We start from the raw sequence: 23,531 nt of genomic DNA, 5'->3' as shown, positions 1-23,531 counted from the left end.
AAAGACCGGGGATGCTGCCATTCTTTCCAGGCTCGGAAGTATCCCGGTGGCACCCGCTACATATTGTAACTACAGTACAGGGACTGAGAAATCGTCGCTGAGAGAAGATCAGAGGGCAGTGCGTGTGTGCCAAAGGAGGGAAGTTGTGTTGAAATGCTGCGTTTAAATATACCCAACAGCCACAAAGTGGGGATGTGTGTGTAGCAAACACCAGTAGACAGCTACCTAATAGCTTTTGGTTAAGAAGTTATTCATCAGTATCTCTTGGAAGCTGGCTGGGAACTATTAACCGCTCCATTCAGGGCTTTACGTACAGTACCCTTTAAACTATAACTTTGTGCAATTTTTTTTTTTTTTGCAAAGTCTGGATAAGACAGAGCTCTGGCCTCTTCAGCAAGCAGTTCAGCGGAGGTGCAGGAAAAGGGGTGTGTAGAAGAGTTAGATGTAATATGACCTCAGCACTCCATATCCCATTACACCCTCATTCACAACCATGCAAAGTGGGGGCAAATGCTACCATTCTGATCCGGCAGAGTTTTACATCCATGTTGTTCTCACATGGCACTGATGTCAACGACCACCTGAAATGGAGAGTCCTGGCTTTGTCCCTGATCCACAGGGTGACCTTGGATATGTGGCTAAACCTGCCTGCGCCTCAGTTTCCTCCTCTGTAAAATGGGGATAACGTGTCCTGGCCTGATGCACAGGGGTTAGTGGGCAGTTTGGTGGCCTGCAAAGTGCATAGAGATCTTGCTATGGAAGGTGCTAGTAAGCCCTGCTAGTGTAGGCATAAGGGAAGGTACCTGCTTCTTTTCATAGTGACATTTCCATCAGAGAAAAGCCAGTAATAAAAACCCAGTCTGCTGGGGAGCTGCTCAGGGGTTAGCTGGTGAATCCATTACTCCCACTGGTATGCAGGGTTTTTATCAAGATTTTTATTGAGAGACTTGCAATATTGGTGGCTTTTCTTAAAGCCCCAGCCCCTGGAGTCAGGGGATCACATGAGAATCTCAGGTGTCAGTAAAAAATGGTTTTTTAGCCTTCATGGTTGAAGGAAAAATCTTGAAACCATGGCCACTTTCAAGTCATGGTTTTTATGTGTCTAAAGAAACATAAAAAGAAACCCATTATTTGTCAGTTTCTTACAATCTCATGATTTTTAAGTCAATTTCATGATTGGGGGGGGGCTTGACTCATGTGTTTTGGATACTTGGGGTTGGCAGTGTGGGCTGACATGGCAATCCCATTGTTTCCAGTGGGACTGCTTACATGAGTTGTGGCTCAGCAACGTGATCGAATGGTTCCCAAGCTAGCCCAAAATAAACAGACCAGAGGTGCAAACGGGGCCTGTGGCTTAATGGCTGCCCGTGGGCTATGATAAACAGACCAGCCCATTGGACTCTGAGGCTTGTTCGGACTTCTAAATGGATCCATTTCCCGTGACACATTCACACCCCTGCATGTGGTAGAACTTAGGCCTCCCCACACTAAAGATTAATCTGTGCGATTTTCATATGATAAATTTTTAAGAAGTTTGTGGCTTTGGAGAAAAACAGCTGATCTTGGGTCAGGAAGGCCTCGTTTGCAACACAGACACCTGGCAGGAAGACAAGGCTGGGCTAATGAACAAGTCATCCGATGTAGTTACAGCTGGGGTGGAAATCACCTGCTATGGTTGATGTTGCTGCTTGGGATTCAAAACACGTTTAACCCGCTGAGAAACTGACAACTAAGAAAGTTCTCCTCCGCTGGGGCTGGGTGGAAGGGGAGGGTCTGACTCCTAATTTAGAAGATGAGGATTACCTGTAACTGGGCAGAAGTGGGATGACACGCTATATTGCTATCTCATCGCCTTTCCTTCCAGAAGCTGCAATGGCTTCTAGGGTGTGCTATAGGGGACTGGGCCTTTAAGGGATGAGCTTCCCAGCCAGAGAGGCTGGACGAGATGCCTTGAGGCTCTGGTTGTTAGGCACAGCTGGTTGTAAATGGACACAGAATAAAGCAGATCTCCGGCAAGTGCCATCAGCATGGTGTGATCCCTGAGCATCACACGGGCCTTGCTTCTACCTTCTAATCATCGGCAGGAGGCTGCGCTGGGGAAAGGGCCGGCTGCTGACTTGTAGAACGGGCAATGGGAGGGCGATGGGTGAGACTTCCAGCCGCCTTGGGATTAACAGGGTTCTCCTCCCTGCCTTTCTCCCAGGCGTTGAAGCCAGCAGTGCTGGAGCAGTCGGGCTTCCATAGGAGAAGTTTTCTGCAGGCAAGAAGGCCCCGAACTGAGCTGGCTAGGACTGGAGCTGTGTAGCGGCCGATGGACCGTGCCCTCTGAGAGGTGAGCCTGGGCTGGGGCGACCGGAGGGCGGGTGTGTTGTTGCTTACCAGGGTGGTTCTTCGGGGTGTGCTCAGAGTTGGGGACACAGGGAAGAGCTGCTCACCATGAGAACAGCTGATCGGGCTCTTCGTGGCCATGAGCATGTCTACCTGCACGGTCTCCTCTCTGCCCCCATGTGTCCCCTCCTCCTGCTGTCAGGTGGCCTCCGCTCCAACCAGCCATCACTGACAGCTGATTCATTGCAGCAGCCGCACAAGTAGCAAAATCCTGGCTGCACTGAAGTCAAGTGAAGTTTAGTTCCTGTCACCAATGGGGCCCAGATTTCACCCCAGGTTTCTGGAGAGGTCTGTCTCCCCTGTCCCTTGTAAAACACTGATCAGAACCCAGCCAGTAGCAGGAATGGAGAAGGGAGGGCTTGTGGTCGAAGTGCGAGGGTCGCTCTGGCATGCACTCCTTGTGTGACCTCAGGCATGTTGCTTAGTCTCGCCGTTCCTGTCTGTAAAAGGGGGTAATAATCCTCCCTGTGTTAATTGAGAGTGTAAATTCTTTGGGGCAGGGAGTGTTTCAATGCATACGTACAGCACCTAGCGCTGCAGGGAGCTGCGCTTGCTTAGGGGTATCGAGTTGGTACGATAAGGTGAGGAATGATGGTAACCTGTCAACGCTTCATTCCTCACCGGGTCCCCCGCAACGTCTCATGACCCTGTGCTACACTGTGCCATGGAGCTGCGCTGTTCTGTACATCTCACTTAACACTGTTTTGCCCCCGTCACGGTCTTGCTGAATCTCAAATCCAGGCAGTGCCTGGCTCAGCAGTAAATATCCCCTTTGAGCAGATTTACTCTCCTATCGATCCGTTTTTTTCATTCTGTAGATTATCTGGAGTTGTGAATAAGGAATGGCTCTGCTGTCCTCTCCCAAGGCTGGAGAGAAATATGGCTTCAGACGAGGGCATTCCTGACTGCCGCTTTCCAGGGCTGCAGCTGGGGGTCTCAGTGACACTGGATTTGAGTTCTGGTGGAATGAATTGAATCGGAAATGCCCCTGGGAGTCAGAAAAGGTGCAGTGTCTAGGGGGAAGGGAATGGGGCCGGTGGGCCAAGGTATGACTGGACAGGGCTAGGAGCAATGGAGGGACAGAGCTGGCTGGGGAAATGGTTGTTCCATCCCATGTGAGTTTTTGAGATTTTGAAATATTTCCCCATTCTGAATCATGATGAAACATCAAAATCTCAGCATTTTCAGGCACTGGTACTCTGAAATAAACTGCATCGGGTCAGTCAGATCATTTGGTCTTGATAAAGTCGAACTGTTTTGTTCTGATTTCGACCTTCAAAATGTTTTTTAAACTTTTAAAAAAGTATTAATTCCCTAACATTTCCAACCAAAAGTGAAACGTTTTGCTTTAAAAAAGGTCAAAATGTTTCAAGCGTTTCAGAATGTTTCCTTTTTTAAAAAAACATTTTTGAATTGATAAGTTTATGGAGGGCACGATATAAGACTGCCTATGTTGGGATGTAGCCGATCTGTGACTGCAAGCGGCAAATATCTCCAATGGCTGGAGATGAGACACTGGGTGGGGAGGGCTCTGAGTTACTACAGAGGATTCTTTCCCAGGTGTCTGGCTGGTGGGCCTCGCCCACATGTCAGGATCTCACCGATCACGATCACCGTATTTGGGGTCGGGAAGGAATTTTTCCCCCAGGTCAGATTGGCAGAGACTCTGATGGTTTTTTGCCTTCCTCTGCAGCAAGGGGGTTGGGTCACTTGCTGATTTAAACTAGTGTAAATGGTGAGTTCTCTGGAACTTGACATCTTTAAACCATGATTTGAGGATTCAGGAACTCAGCCAGAGGCTGGGGGTCCATCACTGGAGCGGGTGGGTGAGGTTCTGTGGCCTGCGATGTGCGGGAGATCAGACGAGGTGATCGTGATGGTCCCGTCTGACCTCAAAGTCTAGAAGTCTATTTGTCAAAGCCGATCCTTTCCCATGAACAGTTTCAACCCCTTGGCATCCCCCAACGAAAAGCTGTATAGTCTGAAAATTCCTGACCCGCTCTAGGAGAAATTCTCCCCTCCACTGCTAAAGCCCCGGGCAGAATTCCCCCAGGTGACGGCACTGCATATGCCACCCAGAAGCGGCCCTACGTTGCCAGCTCCCATTGTAAGCCTTGGCACACGGGGCAAGCCAGCGTGGGAGGGGTATCTCCAGAGTCCCATAGGCAGCTCTTGGGGGACGACTGCAACTTAGAGCAACCCCTGGCTATTCTAATTGATGCCGCCCCCGGAGAAACCCAGACGGGGGAGGAGGGGAGCGGCACAATGGTGCTTTGAAGCACTCTCTGCCCCTTTTTGTGCTGTACCTCTGGGAGTCTCAGCTCAAGTATCTCATCAAATGCTGCAGGATTCCCCTCTGCTGCCTGGAGCCAGAGATTTTAAGGCCGGAAGGGACCGTTCTGATCAGCTGTTCTGACCGGCTGCAGAACAGCAGCTGGAGAGTTTCAGGCAGCAGTGACAGTGGTTACACCGGTGATCCCCAGTCAAGGATGCGGCCCCGCTGTGCTAAGAGCTGCGCAGACAGATAGCACAGAAGACAGTCCTTGCCCAGGAGAGCTTGCTGGCCAGGGGTCCAGAAAGGTTGAGCTGGAAGGGACCTCAAGAGATCATCTAATTGCTCCCCCCGCACGCAGGATGAAGTATATGATCAGACAGATGGGGAAGGGGTGAATGGGAAGAAGTGGTAACAAAGTGAACCGAGTTCAGCAGAAAAACAGACGTCTCCTTGATACTTTATATATAAACCTAAACCAGCCCAGCACAACCTCAATTATCTGAGCCTAATTCCCTCTTATCTGACACAGGGTCATGCCTGCCCACGTCTGTGAATTGCATTGAATGTTCCCTCAATTGTCCAACACCTCCGTTATCCAGAGCTGTCCATCGGGGCATCTGAGCAATCTAAGCTGCATTCATGTACAGTTGAGCCCCTGCACAGAGCTACCCTGCCAGCATGAAAACAAACAACTGCGCAGATTTGCCAACGAATGGTTATCACAGTGATCCTGCAGGAAGGGTCTTCCTAGATGTCTCTGGCTGGCCGCTGCTTGGATGAATGCTGCCCCGTAACCAGATAGACGCATAATCTATTCTGATACCGCTAGTCCAGTGCTTGAGTATGTATGCTCTTGCAACTGACAGTCCTGTCCCCATAAATGCTCTGTGACAACCTGTTTGGCAGAACTTCTCCTAAATCACAAACACCAACTTCTGGATGAAATACACCTAAATGCTCCATCAGATCTTGTGCACCCACAATGTCCTTTGGCCAGAACCTTGCAGTTTTCTCCCACATTTCCTCAAACCCTCTCTGAAAAATCCCCAACCTGTCTACCCCCTCCCCCAAGCCACATTAGAAATTCCTTCAGACCTTGTTGGAGTGTTACTCATTCCGCCTACCAAAGTACTCCACGAAAGCTCTTTCAGTTCACATCTCCCCCAAACTGCCTTCTAATAATGCAGCTTCCATACTCAGCCATTATTGGAAGTGAAGGCATAGGGTATTTTTATAATGTTCAGATTACAACCCCTTTACTCATATTGGGGAGCACTTACTAAAGTGATTTGCATCTATCTATCTATCTATCTATCTATCTATCTATCTATCTATCTATCTATCTATCTATCTATCTATCTATCCCCATGTGTCCCTAGCTAGCAAGATCGCCCTATATTTCCCCCTCCATCTATCTATCTGGTTATCCCCGAATGTCCCCATCTAGCTAGCTAGTATGAAAAATATTATGGAAATATAATATGAATTATTTTACTGCTCTAAATCTCCGTGTCTTGTTCTCTCACTGTTTGTGGTAAATAATAACATAATATTCTGGATTTCTTTGGGCAGGGGTGGTAATATGGAGTAGCATCAATATTTCATCATCAGATTTCAAAGCACGTTACCAAGTGGGTACGTAGCCTTATGCTTGACATTAGGATTAATTCAGGGAAGTCCGAAGGCCTGTGTTTTGCAGGAGGCCAGACTAGATGATCTGGCTTCAGAATCTGAGTTATTCCCATTTTACTGATGAGATAACTGAGGCTGAGAGAGGGGAAGTGACCAGGCCAAGGTGCCACAGTGAGTCAGGGCATGGCCAAGACTGCATTCCACGTCTGTTGAATCCTAGTCCCTTCCTCATTTTTCTTGTATTCCAGCAGTAAGCAGAGGCTTCAGCTGAGACTGGGGCCCCCCGGCGGTAGGGGCTGTACGTAAACCTCGTGAGAAACAATCTCTGCTCTGCGGAGCTTGCTGTCTAAAAAGACCAGGCGGGTGCAGGGTGGGAGAAAGGAAGTGCTACTAACCCCATGTTACCAATGGAAATGTCAGTAATAACATTTTCAAAAGCCTTGAAATGACCGAGGCGCCTAGGTGCCATTTTCAAAAATGAGCTGAAGTCACATTGAAAGTCAATGGGACTTAGCCTCCTGGGGGCCGGATTTTTAAAAGTACTTAGGTGCCTAAAGATGCAGATAATCTCTTAGTGGCGTATTCAACCCCCCCCCCACCCCCTGAAGCACCTAACTCCCCTTGAAATCTTTTGCAAATGGGACTTAGGCTCCTAAGTCACTTGGGGTCAAATTTTCAAGAGCACCCAAGTGATTTGCCCAGGGTCCCAGAGGAATCTTTGGCCAAGTCCCAGACAGAATCCATATCTCCTGAATCCCCGTCCAGTGCACAGAACGCACGAATACCCTGCCCCCTTCCTGGTCAGAAACTTTGCCACAGGAAATACCGATTTGACAAGTTCATGAGTGCACATCAAGCTCAAATTTCACAGGAACCTGTTGAAGCATTTTGAACAATAAGGTGAGGAATATGGATTCAGTTGAGGGCTTGGCCAGAGATTCCTTTACGCAAGTCACTTAGGAGTTTTTGACAATCTTACCCTAAGCAATTTAAGAGCCTACACCCTATTTTCAAAAGGTTTTAATGGGAGTTAGGTGCCACGGGGCTTTTGAAACCCCACTGGGCATCTGTCTGGCTCTTCGCAATATACTTAAAAGTCAAAACACCCCCCTATTCTCTGCCTGTGGCACACAACTTTTAGTCTCTGGAGGGCCACTGTGGGGAGACTTGACATAATTTGATTTTTATTTACCTTTTGATGTAGACGGATAATATCAATGTTTCTTTTAAGCACTTTTCTTTATTTTTATCACTTTACATTTTCCCAGTTGCAGGAACTTATGGGGGATCAGACATTGGGGGCGGAGAGACATGTTAATGGCAGTAGATGTTAAGATTCCGAAAGCTGACGCTTTATGACCATTAAAATGTAAATTGTGAACAAAGTAAATATCCTTAAATCAAAGCGGGATCCATTCTCAAGCCACATTTTTCTTTACTTTGTAAATTGCAATGATTATCGCTGGAAATATTTTGTCCTGGGTTTGTGTGTGTAGGTGAAATTGACATTTACTGATAACCATCTAATCCTTCCAAGCCTAAATATAGACTATTGGGTTGAAATGCAGGCCTAACTGGGCTGGGCTTAGTGGCCTGTGATATACAGGAGGTCAGACCAGATGATCTGATGGATCCTTCTGGCCTTCTCCCACATGGAAATTCTGAATTTTGGCTGGCGCTGCTGCCTAGATCTGTCCTTCCCTTTCTGCACCCAGTGTAAAGAAACCCAGCAAATGCCGCGGGGCGGTGTGTGTGTGGGGGGGGGAACAGGGGGGAATGCAGCGTGTGTAGTGAAGGAGGAGAATTAGGCTGTGTGTGAGTGCATGAAATCCTGTGGGCAGGCTTGTTGTGTAACAGATCTTCAGGGCATTTCTCATTTCATTTTGAGAGCGTGCTCAGATAATGGACAGGCAATAAATACAGCTGCCTGCCCTTCCGAGGCTGCCTGCTGATAGCAGTGCAATAAAAACAAAGCCTTGTAATTAAGTAATCAGAGGAGGCTGGGAAGGCAGAGTTATCAGGGGACAAGTGACTGTGGGGGGCAGCCTATTGCAGAGGGAAATCCGGGGATATTCCACAGGCTCTGAGGGTCTCTTATCACGATGGGGCCTCTCCCGATGTCTCTGTGCCAGGGCCTTGCTGGGCTGCGGTGCAGGAGGCAGGCTCTTTAGTGGGGTTGGCCGGCTGCTCCAGAGCAAAGCTTCTCTCCGCTCGCTCGCGCCTGTGAATGAAGAGCGCTATCGGGGGATTGGGCTTGTTGGAAGGTTGCAGCTATTGCACCGAATGGCGGATGAAGGGCCCCATTGTGTCTGTGCAGCACTGGCCTGCGCTGGGAACGGTGCAGGGCTGTGCCACCCCAGGGAGAGCTCTGGGAGGCGTTGTGCCCGTAGGCTGCCCGATGGGCCATGCAATCACCCTCCCTCCTCCCTGCCCCCTTTGGGGTAGCTGGCACCGCTAGCTGGCAGGCCCCACGCTCAGGAGAGCAGAGGAATTGTGATTACCCGTTTACCCTTCCTCTGATTTACCCCTGCCTCTGAACTACCCCTAACTAACTGCCCCGCCGCCCATTTCAAGCCAGATCCTGCTCCCACTGATTCAATGGGGGCTCCTGGAGGGGAGTTTAAAGTTCAAGCCTTCGGTTACTTTGAATCCCAAGCAGCCCCCTTTTCCCAGCATTGTTTACAGGCTGGTTACTGAGCTGGGCAAAGCTAGAAACTGGGTTCTTTTGGGATCCAGGTGATGTTTTCTTTCAGTTCCAGGTCCGGTGGATTCCCTCCTTGCTGAGCTTCTCTCCGTTCCATGCACTGAACAGACCCAAAAACATGGGGGCAAAAATTGTTGTGTGTGTGTGTGAGAGAGAGAGAGAATTCACCAGAATTGTGTGGCGGGGTGAAACAGCCATTTGTGCCTGCATCATAAATGTGAGGCAAGGACAAATCAGTCTCTCTCGCCAGTTTCACTAGCCGTGTAAATTTTGGGGTACTCTCGTAACAGGTTTGTCTTTCCCCACCCTTGCAAAAGAAAAGTCCTGGATGATGCCTAAGAGTGTGGTTCTCAAGGGCTCCTTTCGCTCGCTGGACCTGGTCGGGGGGATCTCTAGACCAGTCACAGTTTGGGGGTGTCACTCACTCATGATGCTCTAAGCATAATGGGCCAAATTCTGAGCATCCACATCCCCCCCCGCCTCCGGATGCTAAGGGGAGCTGTGGGTGCTCAGCACTCTTTAGGATTTGACCTGGCATTTTCTGTCAGGGCCTGTCTGTCTTGGAGGTATTTGAACTGATGAATGGGGCAAATTACCACATTTCACCCCGGTGCAGGGCTTCTACCCACAGGGTTTGCACTGCTGCAAATATGCCCACATTACACAGGGCCTAACACTCTTCCCTGGGTTACGCCCTTCTGTCCTTCAGCACAAGGATGCTTCTGCCTCAGGAAGCAAATTATCCTTCCTTTCAGTAGAACCTGGAGGCCTCGGCTGAGATCAGGGCCCTCTTGTGTTGGGTGCTGGACGGACATGTAGTGAGAGACAGTCTCCACCCTGAAGAGCTTATGCTCTAAACTGAAGAGACAGACAAAGTGGAAACTGAGGCCCAGAGAGGGAGGTGACAGAACCAAGGACACCCAGCAGGCCAGTGACCGAGCTGGGAATAGAACCAACATCTCCCAACTCTGTCCCATCCCCTGTAGCCCCCTGAGCAGCGGAACTCCCTTTTGTCAGCGCAGCTCTGACATCTGACGTCCCGGGGGTCTACACTGCCACCTTCTGCTCACGCACCAGCCTCTCTCTCCAGGCGCCCTTTCAAACTCCCCCGGGGTTCGAATCGCTTATTTGACACACACAGGCCGTGTGGAGCCGGGCTGCATCCGAGGGGGTGTTTTACAAGTGCTCGGAGCTGAAGGCGACAGAGATGACGAGCTGGAGTTGGCCGGAGAGTTTCGCTGCATTATGAAAGCCCATTGAGTCTCAGAACTGAAACAGGTGGGAATCAATGAGGTTACAGAGGGATTTCTGTAGAAATGGCAGCTCCTGGCTATTGAGGGGCTCATGTATTTATAGACGGATGCTGTCTGTTGGAGTCCATCCATATGTTCACCAGTCCCGGTGCTGATATCCCAGTGCTAAAGGGAGTGAGGGGAGACAGAGCAAATGTATTGGTCATGAGCCTGATCTCCATAGATAGGGAGACCCTGCTAAACAGCCCTGTGTCCCCCGTGCTGGTGGAATAATTGCCGACTGCACCTGGTTTCCACTGTGGGAAGCAATGGGGGAAGCGTTTGTTGCAGAAAAATAGCAAGCATCTCTGAGCAGTGGAGAGAAACGATGGCGGAAAAACAAAGGGATCTGGGCTCGATGCGGGCAGCAGTATTGTTAGGCCCAATGCAGAGACAGGTGAGATGCACCCAGTCACCAGTCCTCTCCCCAACTGAGCTAGCCCTGATTTCAGCCTCATGCCCTGTTCCAGAAGTGAACTGGTCCAGCTCTGAGCCACCCGGGGCCCCAGTGGGGTATGAAAATCACAGTAGGGAGAACTGGTCCAATCCCTGATCTGAACCTGAGCCCTGCCCCTGAACAGCAGTGAGCCAGACGGAGCCCCAGTCACATCTATGCAGATTCTGGGCTCCATACGGGCCTAGCTGGCTGGCGTTCTGTGGCCTGTGGCATGCAGGAGGTCAGACTGGGTGAGCTAATGATCCCTTCTGGCCTTACAACCCCTGTGTTCTCCAGTTGGTTTATCAGTCCTGGAAGGTAACACCAAGGGCTGGTTTTGTACAAGCTGTAAACCCTGCCCGATGGCCTAGCTGGCTTGGGCCTCAGGCCCCAGGTGCAAAGCAGCCACCACTTCCCTTGTTTCAAGGGGGAGCACTAAACCAGGGCAGCCCAAAAAGGAATAGGCCCTGCTTGCTCAGGGCCCAGCCAGAGCGCTTGTCCCAGACACTGGTTTAACACCTCCTCTCCCTGTGAAAGGGGGGAAATGTGAGCTGAGGTGGTGATAGAAACATCTCCTGCTCTTTCTGCAGGACCTCAGGGATCCAAGGAGTCAGGATCTACACCAGTGGGCACGAAGCTTTAGGAATCTCATCCCTATTCAGCAAAACACTTAAGCACATGCTTCGCTGAATCAGGGCCTTAGTGGATCTGACTCCAGGAGTCTCATCAGGATTCAAGTCAAAGCTTGCCCACCTTTTCCTGTTTGAGGATAGATTACCTGGGCAAGCCGCATACCCAGGGAGCACGATTTCATCCGTCTGTGAAATGATTCGGTGATACTTGCACAAATAACATTGCACAGGCTTTCAGGAGGGCTGACTGTACCAATGGCCGCTGGGTAAAACATGACAAAATACAGATGGGAAATGTATTCCCATGTCACCTTGACAGATTAAAATGTATGGGGACAGGTAGGACATCTGGTGGTTGGGATCCAAGCGATGTTTCCGCAATTAGAGGGATTTGGGCAGGTTGGTAAGTTTCAGAGTCGCTGGGAGGTAAATCTGAGCCAGTGGAGACTCTTCCCGTGTTCCATACAACTGCAGGGAAAGCAGGTGGGCTTCAGGGAATTAGCAACACACGCAGCAGGACCTGGCTGCAAGTGGCTGATTTGTATTCACTTGGCGATAGGGCGTCCCTCTTGTCTCTGAATCTGAGTGCATCGAAATATTGCCTCGGAAAGTGGACTCTGTTGAGGCATGTATGTTTGGAGTGGGGGTGGGTTCTTTGTCTCTTGGTCACTCTTTCTTTCACCTTCACATTTCTATTGTCTCTCATTCATGCCTCTTTTTCCCTCTTTCATTTTCTCTTTTTTCTTTTCTCACTTTCTCTCTTTCTGTCTCTATTAATGCTCCTCCTCTCTTTCCCGAATCCTGTTCTCCCTCACAACCACACCGGTTCCCTCTCGCTCCCCAGCGGCTCGCCCCAGAAACACCCCTGCATCAGCACTTCCCCCCCATTCCGCTATGCACGCCCCCAGGCTTGACTGTCCCCTTGAATTCAAGGGAGCAAACGGGACAAGATGGTCCCACTAACATACAAAAGGGCCAGGTGCTGATCTCGCTGACTGTGGTTTTACACCACCAGTGTAACTGCATTGGCTTCAGTGAGTTTACTTCTGATTTACACAAGTACCAATGAGATCGGAACGAGGCTCCCAGAGAGGCATCTGAATGGGAGGTGGGGGTGGGGAACCCACCTAGAGAAACGCCAGAAGCATCTGGCGTCTCTACAAAGCTTTGCATCATCAGTGACAAGACCCATTGACTTCAATCAGACGGTGGACATCTATCTATCTATCTATCTATCTATCTATCTATCTATCTATCTATCTATCTATCTATCTATCTATCTATCTATCTATCTATCCTGTGTTCATCTCTGGGGTTCAGTGTGCTGCTGGTCAGGCTGCTTGCCTAGCAATGCACTGTAAGAAGAATTTCGCTATCACAAAGTTCTATGGAAGCAAAATTTCATGGATTTTTGTCAAGTATCGGGGTAGCCGTGTTAGTCTGTATCCACAGAAACAACAAGGAGTCCGGTGGCACCTTAAAGACTAACAGATTTATTTAGGCATAAGCTTTCACAGGTACAAAATCCACTTCTTCAGATGCATGGAGTGAAAATTACAGATGCAGGCATACAGATACTGGTACATGAAGAGAACTTGCTTCTCTGCATGCGTCAGTATATTTATCTAATCCTGACGGTGGCCTCTGAGTCCTATTGTAATAATAATAACGGTTCATGGATCAGCCTCTATGGGGGGATAATGATCCTGACTGTCTTTGCGAGCTACTGATGAAATGGTGATGAGCTGGTCATGGGGAGCCGACATAGAACAGAAAGAGCTGGCTATTCTGCTGATGGTTATTTCCTATTTGGAGATAATCATATCCTGAAATCAGAGGTCAAATCTGATTACTGCCCATCTAGGGGAAATTACCTTGCCACTAGCCCATGCTCTGACTGCCAGCCCCTAATTTTCTAGGAGGAGCTCATATCCAACTGCACCTACTTTCAGCATATCCAAATCATAGCCTGGATGCTTGAAGTGTAGATGGATTGAGGGGACTTTTCCCAGGGACTGCACTGGGAAGCAGAGCTGAGGAACTCTCGTTAGGGAATGAATTATTTTTTCAAGTACCCTCTTTTTCCTCTAGCTCTTTAAATATATATAAATATATATATATAGAGAGAGAGAGAGAGTGCTTGACTGGCACTAGAATGATTGCGTACACCGGTGCATAAGCAATAGAGTTAAGACGACTGTTTAGGTTCACCATGATGGAATCATGAAATAAATACGACTGTCGTATTCGACGCAGGCTTTAGAATACATTTTGACCCCAGAGTTTAGTATTGTGTAATTGGCCAGCTGTATTATCATATTTTCACTTGTCTTCCTTGAAGCATGTCTTTATTATTTATTTCTGTATTGCAGAGCAGGGATCAGGGCCCCATTGTGCTGGATGCTATTAAAAAAACCCTATAATGAAAAGATGGTCTCTCCACTGAAGAGTTTCATCTCCCATGATGTACCACGCAGCTCAGTCAGAGGGAAGACCTCATTGCTTCATGGGAGAGGTAGTCCAGCCAGGCAGCCTGTTCCGCAGTGGAGAAGGGGGCTTCAGGGTACCTGACCCACAATTCCCATGAGGCAATGCAGCACCATAGGGAAATACAGTTTCATGTTGAATGGACTCAAAACGATCAGTTCAACAAACTGAAAGGGCTCCGTATTATCCCCCCTGTTTTACAGGCGGAGAAACTGTCACACAAAGAGGCCCTAGGCATGTGCTTAACTTTTCTCATGTGAGTAAGTCCCACTGATTTCAATGGCAGTGCTCAGGTGAGTAAATGGAACATTTGCTTACGTGCTGGCAGAATCAGGGGCTAAGTGGCTTGCTCTAAGTCACACAATGGGCCTGTAGCGGAGGCGGGCCCTACAGAGGAAGAATGGGTCTAGTGGTTAGGGCATCGGCCTAAGACTTGGGTTCACTTCCTTAGTCACTGCGTGGCCTTGGGTAAGTCACTTAGTCTCTGTGCCTTGGTGTCTATCTGTCCAGTGGGGATAACAGCCCTGCCCTGCCTCCCAGGGGTGTTGTGAGGATAGATACATCACAGATTGTGAGGTGCTCATATTCCATGGCAAAGGGGGCCCTGTAAGTACAGGAGATAGAACCCAGGAGTCCAGAGCAGAGCTGTGTGAACCCTTCCAAGTGCCATGCAGAGCCAGCTTACGAATGGTTTTTGTCAGAACAGCTTTGTGTGGGTTCCCAGGCTCTGAAGTGTAACAACATAAAAAGGTTGGGGTTTGATCTTCCCAGCTGGATCTCGCTGTGCCCCACAAGCCAGCTCTGGGGTGGTGACATCAGGAGTGGGAGTACTGGCCATGCTGGACTGAGCCCTGCGATGCGTCCCGTGGGACCACGGTTGGTACTCAAAGGACCTCGGTGATGGGAAGACTCAGCAAGATCTCAGCTACCCAGAGAGAGACCCCAAAATCCCTATCCAGCTTCCCTGAACATTATGGGCACAGACCCTGAGTGGCCTATCAATGGCTTGCAAACAGATCAGACTCCAGCCAGAGCAGATTTCAAGTGTATCTGAGCTTCAACACAGGTGCTGTTTGCATCACTCATCCCAACGCCCGATCCTCTCTCTAACCACTGTGCAAGGCTGCTTGGCACTTGCTTTAGCATGTGTCCCAGAACCATTCGAGCTGCAGTGACTTTCAGTCCCAGGAGAACTCATAAGTAATTCCCAGGAAGGAAGGCAGCAGGAGGCTGTGGCCTTACACAGCCGGTTTGGGGAGCCTGTCTCCTCCGTGAAAGTAGCTATCCCAAGGTCTCTCATGACCAGGTACATCTAATAACATCTGGCTTTAAAACGCAGGTACCTCCATTCAGTTCTCCTCTGATGCTTTCAGCACTGCAACCCTGTGGACAGCTCCCACTACACAGATATAGGGCCAGCTCTGCCCTTCCCAGCCCAGCTGCGAGGGCAGAAAAGTCCTAGCATGTGGCATTTCAGGTGATGATGTCAAGACTCAAGCTGACAATGAAGTGACTTTTGCACTTGTGGAAAGATGCCAATGTCTGGTGTTCTCATTTAAAATTCCCCAGAACTTTATAGCATCGTGTCTCTAGACCCGACAGTGATGGGGTGGCATGAGAAGTTAGATCAGTGGTTCTCAACTGTTCTAGACCACTGTACCCCTTTCAGGAGTCTGATTTGTCTTTCATGCCCCCCAATTTCCAGCTCACTTAAAAATGACTTGCTTACAAAATCAGACGTAAACATGTGCACTATTCATGACAAATTGCTGACTCGCTCATTTTTACTATGTAATTATGAAATAAATCGATTGTAATATAAATATCATACTTACATTTCAGTGTAGAGTATATCGAGCAGTATAAACAAGTCATTGTCTGCATGACATTTTAGTGTGTATTGATTTCACGAATGCTTTTTATGTAGCTTGTTGTAAAACTAGGCAAATATCTGGACGAGTTGATGTACCCCCCGGAAGACCTCTGCATAGCCCCGGGGGTACACGTACCCCTTTTTGAGAACCACTGGGTTAGGTAGATTAGATGATATAGGGATGGATAGATGTGGGGAGACAGAGAGAGAGGTGCCTATGCTAAATGGTTATAAGGGGACATCCCTGGGAATGTCTACACTGCAGCTAGGAGTACCCTGGGTAGACAGGCATGAGCTAGCAGGGCTCAAGCTAGTGCATTCGTAGCATGGACATTGCTGCAAGGCCAGAGGCTCAGACTAGCCACCTGAGCTCAGACCCGTGTAGACACCCAGTGAGGGAGCTGGGCCTGCTCTAAGGATTGCACGGCTGACCCCTGGGGATTGTCCAAACGGGGCTTGCGTCCGTCCCAAGGAATCACAAAGGGTTTCAGCCGAGATTTGTAAAAGAGGCGAGGTGCCTCCATTTTTCACTGCGTGATTTGTGATGCCTTAAAGGGGCCTTGATTAGCAGAGAGTGCGGAGCACCTGACCTCTGAGAATCACATTGATTATTTGCTATGTCAGACCTCTCCATTTCTGGAGACTTCTTTGGCAACAGAAAGAATCACTGAACATCAAAGGCAAAGCAAAGACTCCCCGTTCGCAGATTTGATTTGATTATTAAGGAGAACAATATATCCTGTGAGCATGAAGCACTCAGATAGGGCTTTTCAGCCAAGAATCCCAAAGCATTTTACAAAAAGTGGCTAAGTATTATTATCCCCATTGTATAGATGGGGAAACTGAGGCACAGAGCAAGGCACTGACTTGTTCAAGATCACTCCTGGCAGAGCCAGGACTAGAACTCAGGGCTGGGATCTGGAAAACTAGATGCCCAAAGTTTACAGCCCTAAATCTCAATTTAGGCACCTAAATAAGCACCCACCAGTAGGAGATGCTGGGCTTGCTGCTCTTTTGAAAATCAGGCCACAGAACTCCTGGATCTAATCACTGGAGAGCGCTGCCTAGATCCGCATGTACAGGCTGACTCCCCGTTCTCCTGTCAAGGCAAGGCCCTTCGGCTCTGCTTCCTGGGTCCTGCTGGAGTTGTGGGTAGGAAAGACAAGTGTGATATTGCTCCCCAGAAGACAAGAGCTTGACTTTCAAACCAGGAAAAGTCCGATCTGAGCTTAACGCGGTGGTGGATGCAGAATGTCACAACCTGCATAGATGCCCAGGCTGAGCCTCTCATTGGCCTGATTGAATCAGGGCATCCTGGATCCAAAGGTATTTATGTCTCTCCTCCTCGGCCTGCGAGAATGTTAGCCAAGACCCAGGTTTCTCATTCCGGCTGAGGGCACTGCTGGTTATTTTTGGAGGGGGAAAAAAAACGACTGGAATTTGATGGTGGAGGAAGGAGACAGGGACACGTGAAGGTGAAAGAGCAGGAGAGAAAAGAGGGGAGGAGCGAGAGAGTGATAAACCAGAAGTGGTGTTCTTCTCTCACGGGCTTTTGCTCTCCCATGGAAACCAGATGCCGGGGAGGAGGGTGGGGCTGCAGGGAGACCCTGGGCACCCGCTTTGGCCTGGGAACCATTGCCCTGTGGGTTAGGAGTGCTGAGCAGCGATCGGCAATTCCAAGCCTGTTCATAGCCGGCTGTGTGGCCCGCGTAGAATCGCTTACACATACACGTGTGCCTTTTTCACCTCTGCCCCAGCGTCGGCTATTCAAAGGCTCTTCCAGCCGTTAACAGTCCATACTGGGCTCGGTGAATAATGGCTCTTGCTTGAATAGCGCCTCGCCTCTCTAAGTGCTTCCCAAACTAGGAGGGGGACTGAGCCGGCTGTTGTGCAGTGGGGAAGGCAGTGGGCTGGGATTCAGGAGCGCTGGTGTCCTGCCCCTGTTGTGTGACATGGGCAAGTCACTGACCCCTGACCCCAGCTGAGGCTGCTAGGTGCTGCTGCAATACATACAACAGCAGCAGCCGAGCTGTAGCCACTTCTGGGGTGGGGCCTGGCCACTGCTGAACAGCGCACGACGACCCCAGCTGACAGTGTAGGACAGGGAAGGAAGGGCAGCGTATCTCATGGAAACCACAGGGCGAATGTGGACAGGTGGAAAGAAACCACCAGGGCTGGGATTTGACCGAGCCGCTGGCTGGGGGGCACAGAAACGTGCAATAGGGGTCCTGGGGCTGATGGGACCGAAAGGAGTGGGGGAGAAGGGGTTCCACTCCCGTCCATCCCATCCTGAGCAGCGCTCCACTAGATGCAGGAGGGTAGACTCAGAGGATTCACGGGGGAAAGGAGGAATATCCGGGATGGGGGCCTTGCTTGGGGCACCTAAAGCCGACCCCACTGGGCCTTTAGCAACCCCCCCCCCACACACACACACTGGCAGAAGACTTGCCATGGGAACTTCAGTGACCTCACGCTCCCCAAAGAGACAGCCCCTCCCTCGGCACAGATCCCTGGTGCCCTGCCGAGGCACCGAGTGAGCGCTGGACCCGAGGGAGGGACGCCCCCGTCTGAGTCTTCAGCTCCACCTGGGGGAGGGTCTGAATCAAAGTAGCGGCAGGTGTGGCCCCATGGGACCCGTGCACTAAAAAGTGGAGCCATGGCGCGTCCATGGCTGATGCAGTCACATCAGAGCCTACAAGGAAGGGGGGGGGGTGTCTCTGTGGGTTTACAATCAGCTGACAGAAGGGATGGGCTGTGAGGCACTTGGCATTGCAGCCCGAGGGGCAAATGGTCCTCCGTGCGATTCCCAGAAGGTCTGGAGGATCAGATGCAGCAAGATCTCTTGGCCCTTTAATCCCTTTGCCCTGGGGATCAAACCAGGCAGCTCCTGGAGTTGTCACTCAATAGCATGCATCTATAGACTCCAGTGGACCTGCTCATATGTATTTCACCCATTCACTGTAGCAGCGTGGAGTTTAGGGGTGCCCTGCAGAACTCCTGGCTTTGCTTGGGCTCAATACTGTCTCAGAAATGTCTTGTAAATGTCTTGTACCAGGGGGTTGCCTGGTAAGTGAACTCCAAACAGGTGCTGTTAGAGATCAAAGGTTTCAGGGAGCATATCTAGTGGTTAGAGTTAAGCCTCCTTCAGTCTAGTGGCTCTTGGCCACTGCCTCGCTCTGTGACCTTGGTTGAGTCACTTAACCTTTCTGTGCCTCAGTTTCCCCATCTGTAAAATGTTTGTTTGAGGGCATTTATCCAGCAGACCACACCAGTACGCTTTTCCACTTGGACAGCAAATGACTGGGGACCATCCGATTGCACCTGAGCCCCTGAGATTTAGGGGTGGGGGCAGGGGATGCTTCCCCTCTCTCGATCGTAGCCCTGGAACTGCAGTGAATTGCTCTGAGAAGATGGCTGGCTCCAAGCCCCAGTGAGAGGCTGCCATCACCCAGATAAGCTTCCTCTAGGTCTTCCTGAAGCTGACATGGTTGGATGTACTGCTCCCCCATGAGTGATTAGCTCATTAGCGTAACTGCTTTCCCCAGCAGTAGGTGAAATTTTGGAAGCAGGTTGGGTGCCGTGTTACAGCTGGGCCATTTCACCGGCAATTAATCTTCATCAGAGCAGCCTGGCCCGGACTTCCACTGCCTCCCCAGACATGAGCGCCTCTTGCCCATCTTCCCAGCCCGGCCAAGGGGAAACGGCTTCAGGAGGGGGCTGGAAGGGAGCAGAAGTGCCGCGGCTGTGTGCGAGAGGCGGATGTGAACTGGGGCCTGGGGTTCACCAGTCATTTTCAGCAGTCCTGGAATCAAAGCGTGAGGCGTGAGTTAATGCACAGGCCACCGGCTGTTTCGGAGGCGCCTGTGTCCTCCATCCAACAGCTGTTGTCTCCTGTGAATGTGGGTCTTTGGAGGGTGCTACTGTGTGTGAGGAGAGAAGGAGGGGATGAGCTAGACCCTGGTGTTTGGAGCTGAATGCATGGCTGGTTCGCAGGAGGCTTGTGGCTTGTAGAACCATAGGGCTGGAAGGGACCTCAAGAGGGCATCTAATCCATCCCGCAGCTGTGGACTCAGTTCCCATCTCTGCTGTCGACTCAACTGGCCGATCACGTAGGGCCAGATTTTTTCAGAGCCATGCAGCCAGCGTGCTGAGCTGCTGAAAAAGTCAAGCCATTAATTCTCACCTCGTGTTGCATGAGAACCTCTGAATTTTCAGCTACCTGCTGTGGCTTCCCCTCTCCAGCTGCACTTTCCAGGCTCTAGGAGCATCCCAGGCATGAGTTAATATCTGATGATCAAATAAACTAGATAAAAGCTTTTCTTGAGACGAGAATCACTCACGAGAGATACAGGAGCAGGAAACTTTTCATTCTGGCTAGTCGAGTTAGAACAAGCTAGGCTGGATTCCGTCTGCCTCCATCCGCCCAACAAAGCAGTTACGGGCCAAGGTAAGATTTTCTTGGCTCCGAGCACAAGAGGAAGGGTGGCCTTCGGTATGACCCCAGTGCTAAGCGGTGTGGTTAAGCTGATTTACACCAGCTGTGGATCTGGCCCACTCCAGTTCATGCCTCCACATGTAGGGATCCAACCATGGTACGGGGCACCTCCGCAGAGCTGTGATCAGAGGCGCTTTGCCCACCGGGGCGTGGGGGCAGTGGTCCCCATGCATGCTGGGAGCCATTAAGGAAATTCCCCCAAAAGGTGGTATGCACCCCAGTGATTCCCCTTAGGAGGCGGAGCTCCAGGCTTCTTCAGGGCCCCTGGGCAACAAGGCAGCACGTGCAGCAGGGGCTAGTGGGTACGGCGCAGGGCTGGCAGCTAGGAGAGCTGTGCTCTAGTCCGGAGTCTCTGCCTTGTGTTGCATGACCTTGGTCAAGCACTTTTCCATTCTGTGCCTCTACTTCCCTTCCGGACCTTTGTCTGTTTAGATTGTGGTGGTGTCCAGCTTGGCTTCATGCTGCGCTTTCCCATAGCCCTGTGCTGTCCATAGGCAATAAGAGCCTGTGGAGGCGGGCCCCCCCACACCTTGCCCTCCCCGCCTACCCCTGGTAGAGTGCCCGTGGCAGCCAGCATCTCTGGGCACAAGGCCCTGGAGCTCCCCCCACCCCTTCGAATGGGCAGGGGCGGCTGGGGGGAGGCAGTGGGCATTGGGGACGGCTTTTTCTGCACAGGGTCGGAGCCGTGTTTCTCAAACCCCCCCCCCCCAAGCCTCCCCACACTTCCACATCCAGCGAGGTCCTTAAAAGCTTCCGCACAGGCCGCAACAGACGGCTACGTTGCCTGGCAACCGGCAGTACATTAGATCGAGTGAATTAAAATAGCTCTGGATGTTGACCCTTCGCAAACAAAACTTGGAGCAGTTAACGAGCCCCGTAGCTGCCACTTGTCCCTGTGCCCCGTGCATGGTCTGGAGCCACGCTGCCAGGGAGCAGCATGCCAGGGCCTGCAGGCCAAACCCAGTGGTCCTGACCCAGAACCCACTCCTGGGGTGAATTACACCCCCAGTCTCCATTCTGCCAGGCGCTTTACAACCCCTGGGCAGGGCACAAGGGCCTTGAAAGGAGGGAACCAACCCCAGGGGATACCTCCCCCCACCTTGAAACACACCAGCCCCCTATACCAGTCCTGCGCCCAGGCGTGGACCCCCACTGGTACAAAGGGGGAAACTGAGGCACAGAGCAGGGCAGTGACTTGCCCAGGGTCACAAATGGCTTCTGTGGCATTGCTGGGAATAGTGCCCAGTTCTCTGGCATCCCAGACCGGTGCTTTAACTACTCCGGAAAGACAAGTGGCTCAGTTTGTTACCCATATGTAAAGAGATGACTGTACAAGTTCAGAGCTCTGTGGGGGAACAGACAGAAAGAGGGAGCAGATCCCATTAGCGTAATCTGTTCTTAACTGGCACATGTATGGGGCTAAATTGTGCCCACGAGTATGATTTCCGTGCCAAGGAGAAAAGGCCACGCAGAGTGCCCTTTGGGTGGGGAAGGGAGCTGGAAACGGGGTTAGCACTGGCATCTCCTGCACCTAGAGAAGGGGCACTGGGCTAGTCGGGGAGTTGGGCCTGGCCTGCCCAGCTGTGCCATCTCTGAGATGCAGAGCCCTACTGACCTCTCTAGGCAGGCCCCCAGTGCGCTCAGGGCATGGTATCTGAATGGTTTTGGCCATTTCCTGCCTGGATCTGTTGATCATTGATCACCCTCTCGCAGCGGGGCAGTCCCAGTGTGCCCCAGGGCACCCGAACCAGGACTCCCATTCGTTCCCAAGTAGCCTGCCAGGGTGGGCGCCCGGATGCAGGTTCCCTTAGGAAGCAGGGGATACAGCGGCTGGCCAAGGCAGCCTGGAGAAGTTGCTCCCTCCAGGCTCCAGGGGGTGGTTTCCCCTCTTGTGCCGGTGGGTGGAAGGAAATGACTGGAGTGTGGGCTCCTGGCCAGAGCCGTGGGCTCCTAAGGTCTAGCCGAGGTCAGGCTCTGAAGGAGAAGAACCATTCGCCGTGGGGGGAGAGAACTCCACGGCCATTGAAGTCAGTGGGGGTTTAACCGCCCCCTCAGTAGTGGGCGTCTCTCTGCTCATTGGCAAAGTGGGCCACAAGTTGGGGCTTGTGCTGGGCTCCTCTCTGCTCCCGGGTGCTCAGGGCGCAGCAGCAAGAGCCACTGATGCATCTGCCTGAGTGGGCCAGATGCTCAGCTCGGTGACACTGAGGTGTTCCGGGCCAGCGCCCTCAATTTCCCCACAATGCATTGCTGCAAAGCGGTGGACGCGCAAACCAGACTGACGCACTCTAGGGCCGGAGGGGAGCCTCTTTGTCCCAGCTCTGGAACTCATGCATTGAGATTGCTCAGCAGGTTTCCTTGTCTCTGTCCTCCTAACTATGGGGAGCCTGCAGGGGGTTATGGGGTACTCGCTCCCTGTACTGAGGAGATGTTCCTTCCTTTTTTCTAAGCCATGCAAACTGCACCCCCAAGGCTTTTTGCAATGGGAACCTGATACGAATAATTAAGTTTTGTACTTAATTTCATAACCTACTTCCCAAGAGACATGCAGTAGCCAGATTTCATCGACAGGCTCTAGGGATATTGGAGGCTGCACGGGTGCCTGGTAATTCACTATCGGTACCTAATCGTTGTCTCAGCTTGCAGGTAGCTGTGGCTTTCCTCCCAGCACACCCAGCTCTCGCAAACCTTTTCATTAGCTGAGGAGCGCGGCTGGGGTTTTCCTGCAGTGAGGATGCAAAGTGGCCATCATAGAACCACCTAGACTTGTGCAAAATGCACCCTTTGAGCTTGTGTTTAATGAAATAATCCAGTTCAACAAGATGACCCAAGGACTGATGGTGCTTTGCTACCGCCAGGGAATCAAAAGAATGGCTTGGTTCAGCAGTGCAGAGAGACCTCTTCTCAAGCTGCATGTCTTGGGCGAGGGTGGGGAGGAGGGTAGAATTGTATCAGAGCTCTCGGAGACGGCTGAATCTGGCTTCCCTTGAAGCCAGTGACCAAACTCCTTTTACCAAAGGAAGGATCAAATTAAGATGCGGGGAAGCAGTTCTGAAGCAGGTTGAATGCCACCACTACCCGAGGGGATGACTGACTGGTGTGTAACCACCCCCCTGCTCTGGCTGTCTGTTAGCGCTGAACCCGGGACTTCTGGCTCGAAAAGCGAGAGCCGCTGCTATGTGATCTTAACAACCAGCTCTGTAGCTCTTAGGCAATAGTGCACGGTCCAGCCCCCACAGGGAGACAGAAGAGCCACATTATAAATCTGGCTACAGTGATAAGCACGTGGGTTGCCTTACTGTGAATACAGATTTGAATCC

The 23,531-nt window shown here is 51.1% G+C and overlaps 1 protein-coding gene across 1 annotated transcript in view; it reads left to right on the top strand.

Moving 5' to 3' along the window:
- SRRM3 (serine/arginine repetitive matrix 3) overlaps positions 1–23,531 on the top strand; it is a 172,093-nt gene that overhangs the window by 56,322 nt on the left and 92,240 nt on the right. Inside the window, exon 2 of the mRNA XM_084650704.1 lies at positions 2,204–2,332. The gene's annotated coding sequence lies outside the window, so the exon portion shown is untranslated. The remainder of the gene's footprint in view (positions 1–2,203; positions 2,333–23,531) is intronic.

The sequence above is a fragment of the Lepidochelys olivacea genome (genome assembly GCF_965140295.1).
Source record: "Lepidochelys olivacea isolate rLepOli2 genome assembly, chromosome: 17".
Taxonomy (NCBI): Eukaryota; Metazoa; Chordata; order Testudines; family Cheloniidae; genus Lepidochelys; species Lepidochelys olivacea.
Note: the sequence above shows the minus strand (reverse complement) of the source record. Positions and strands in the feature narration are given on the sequence as shown.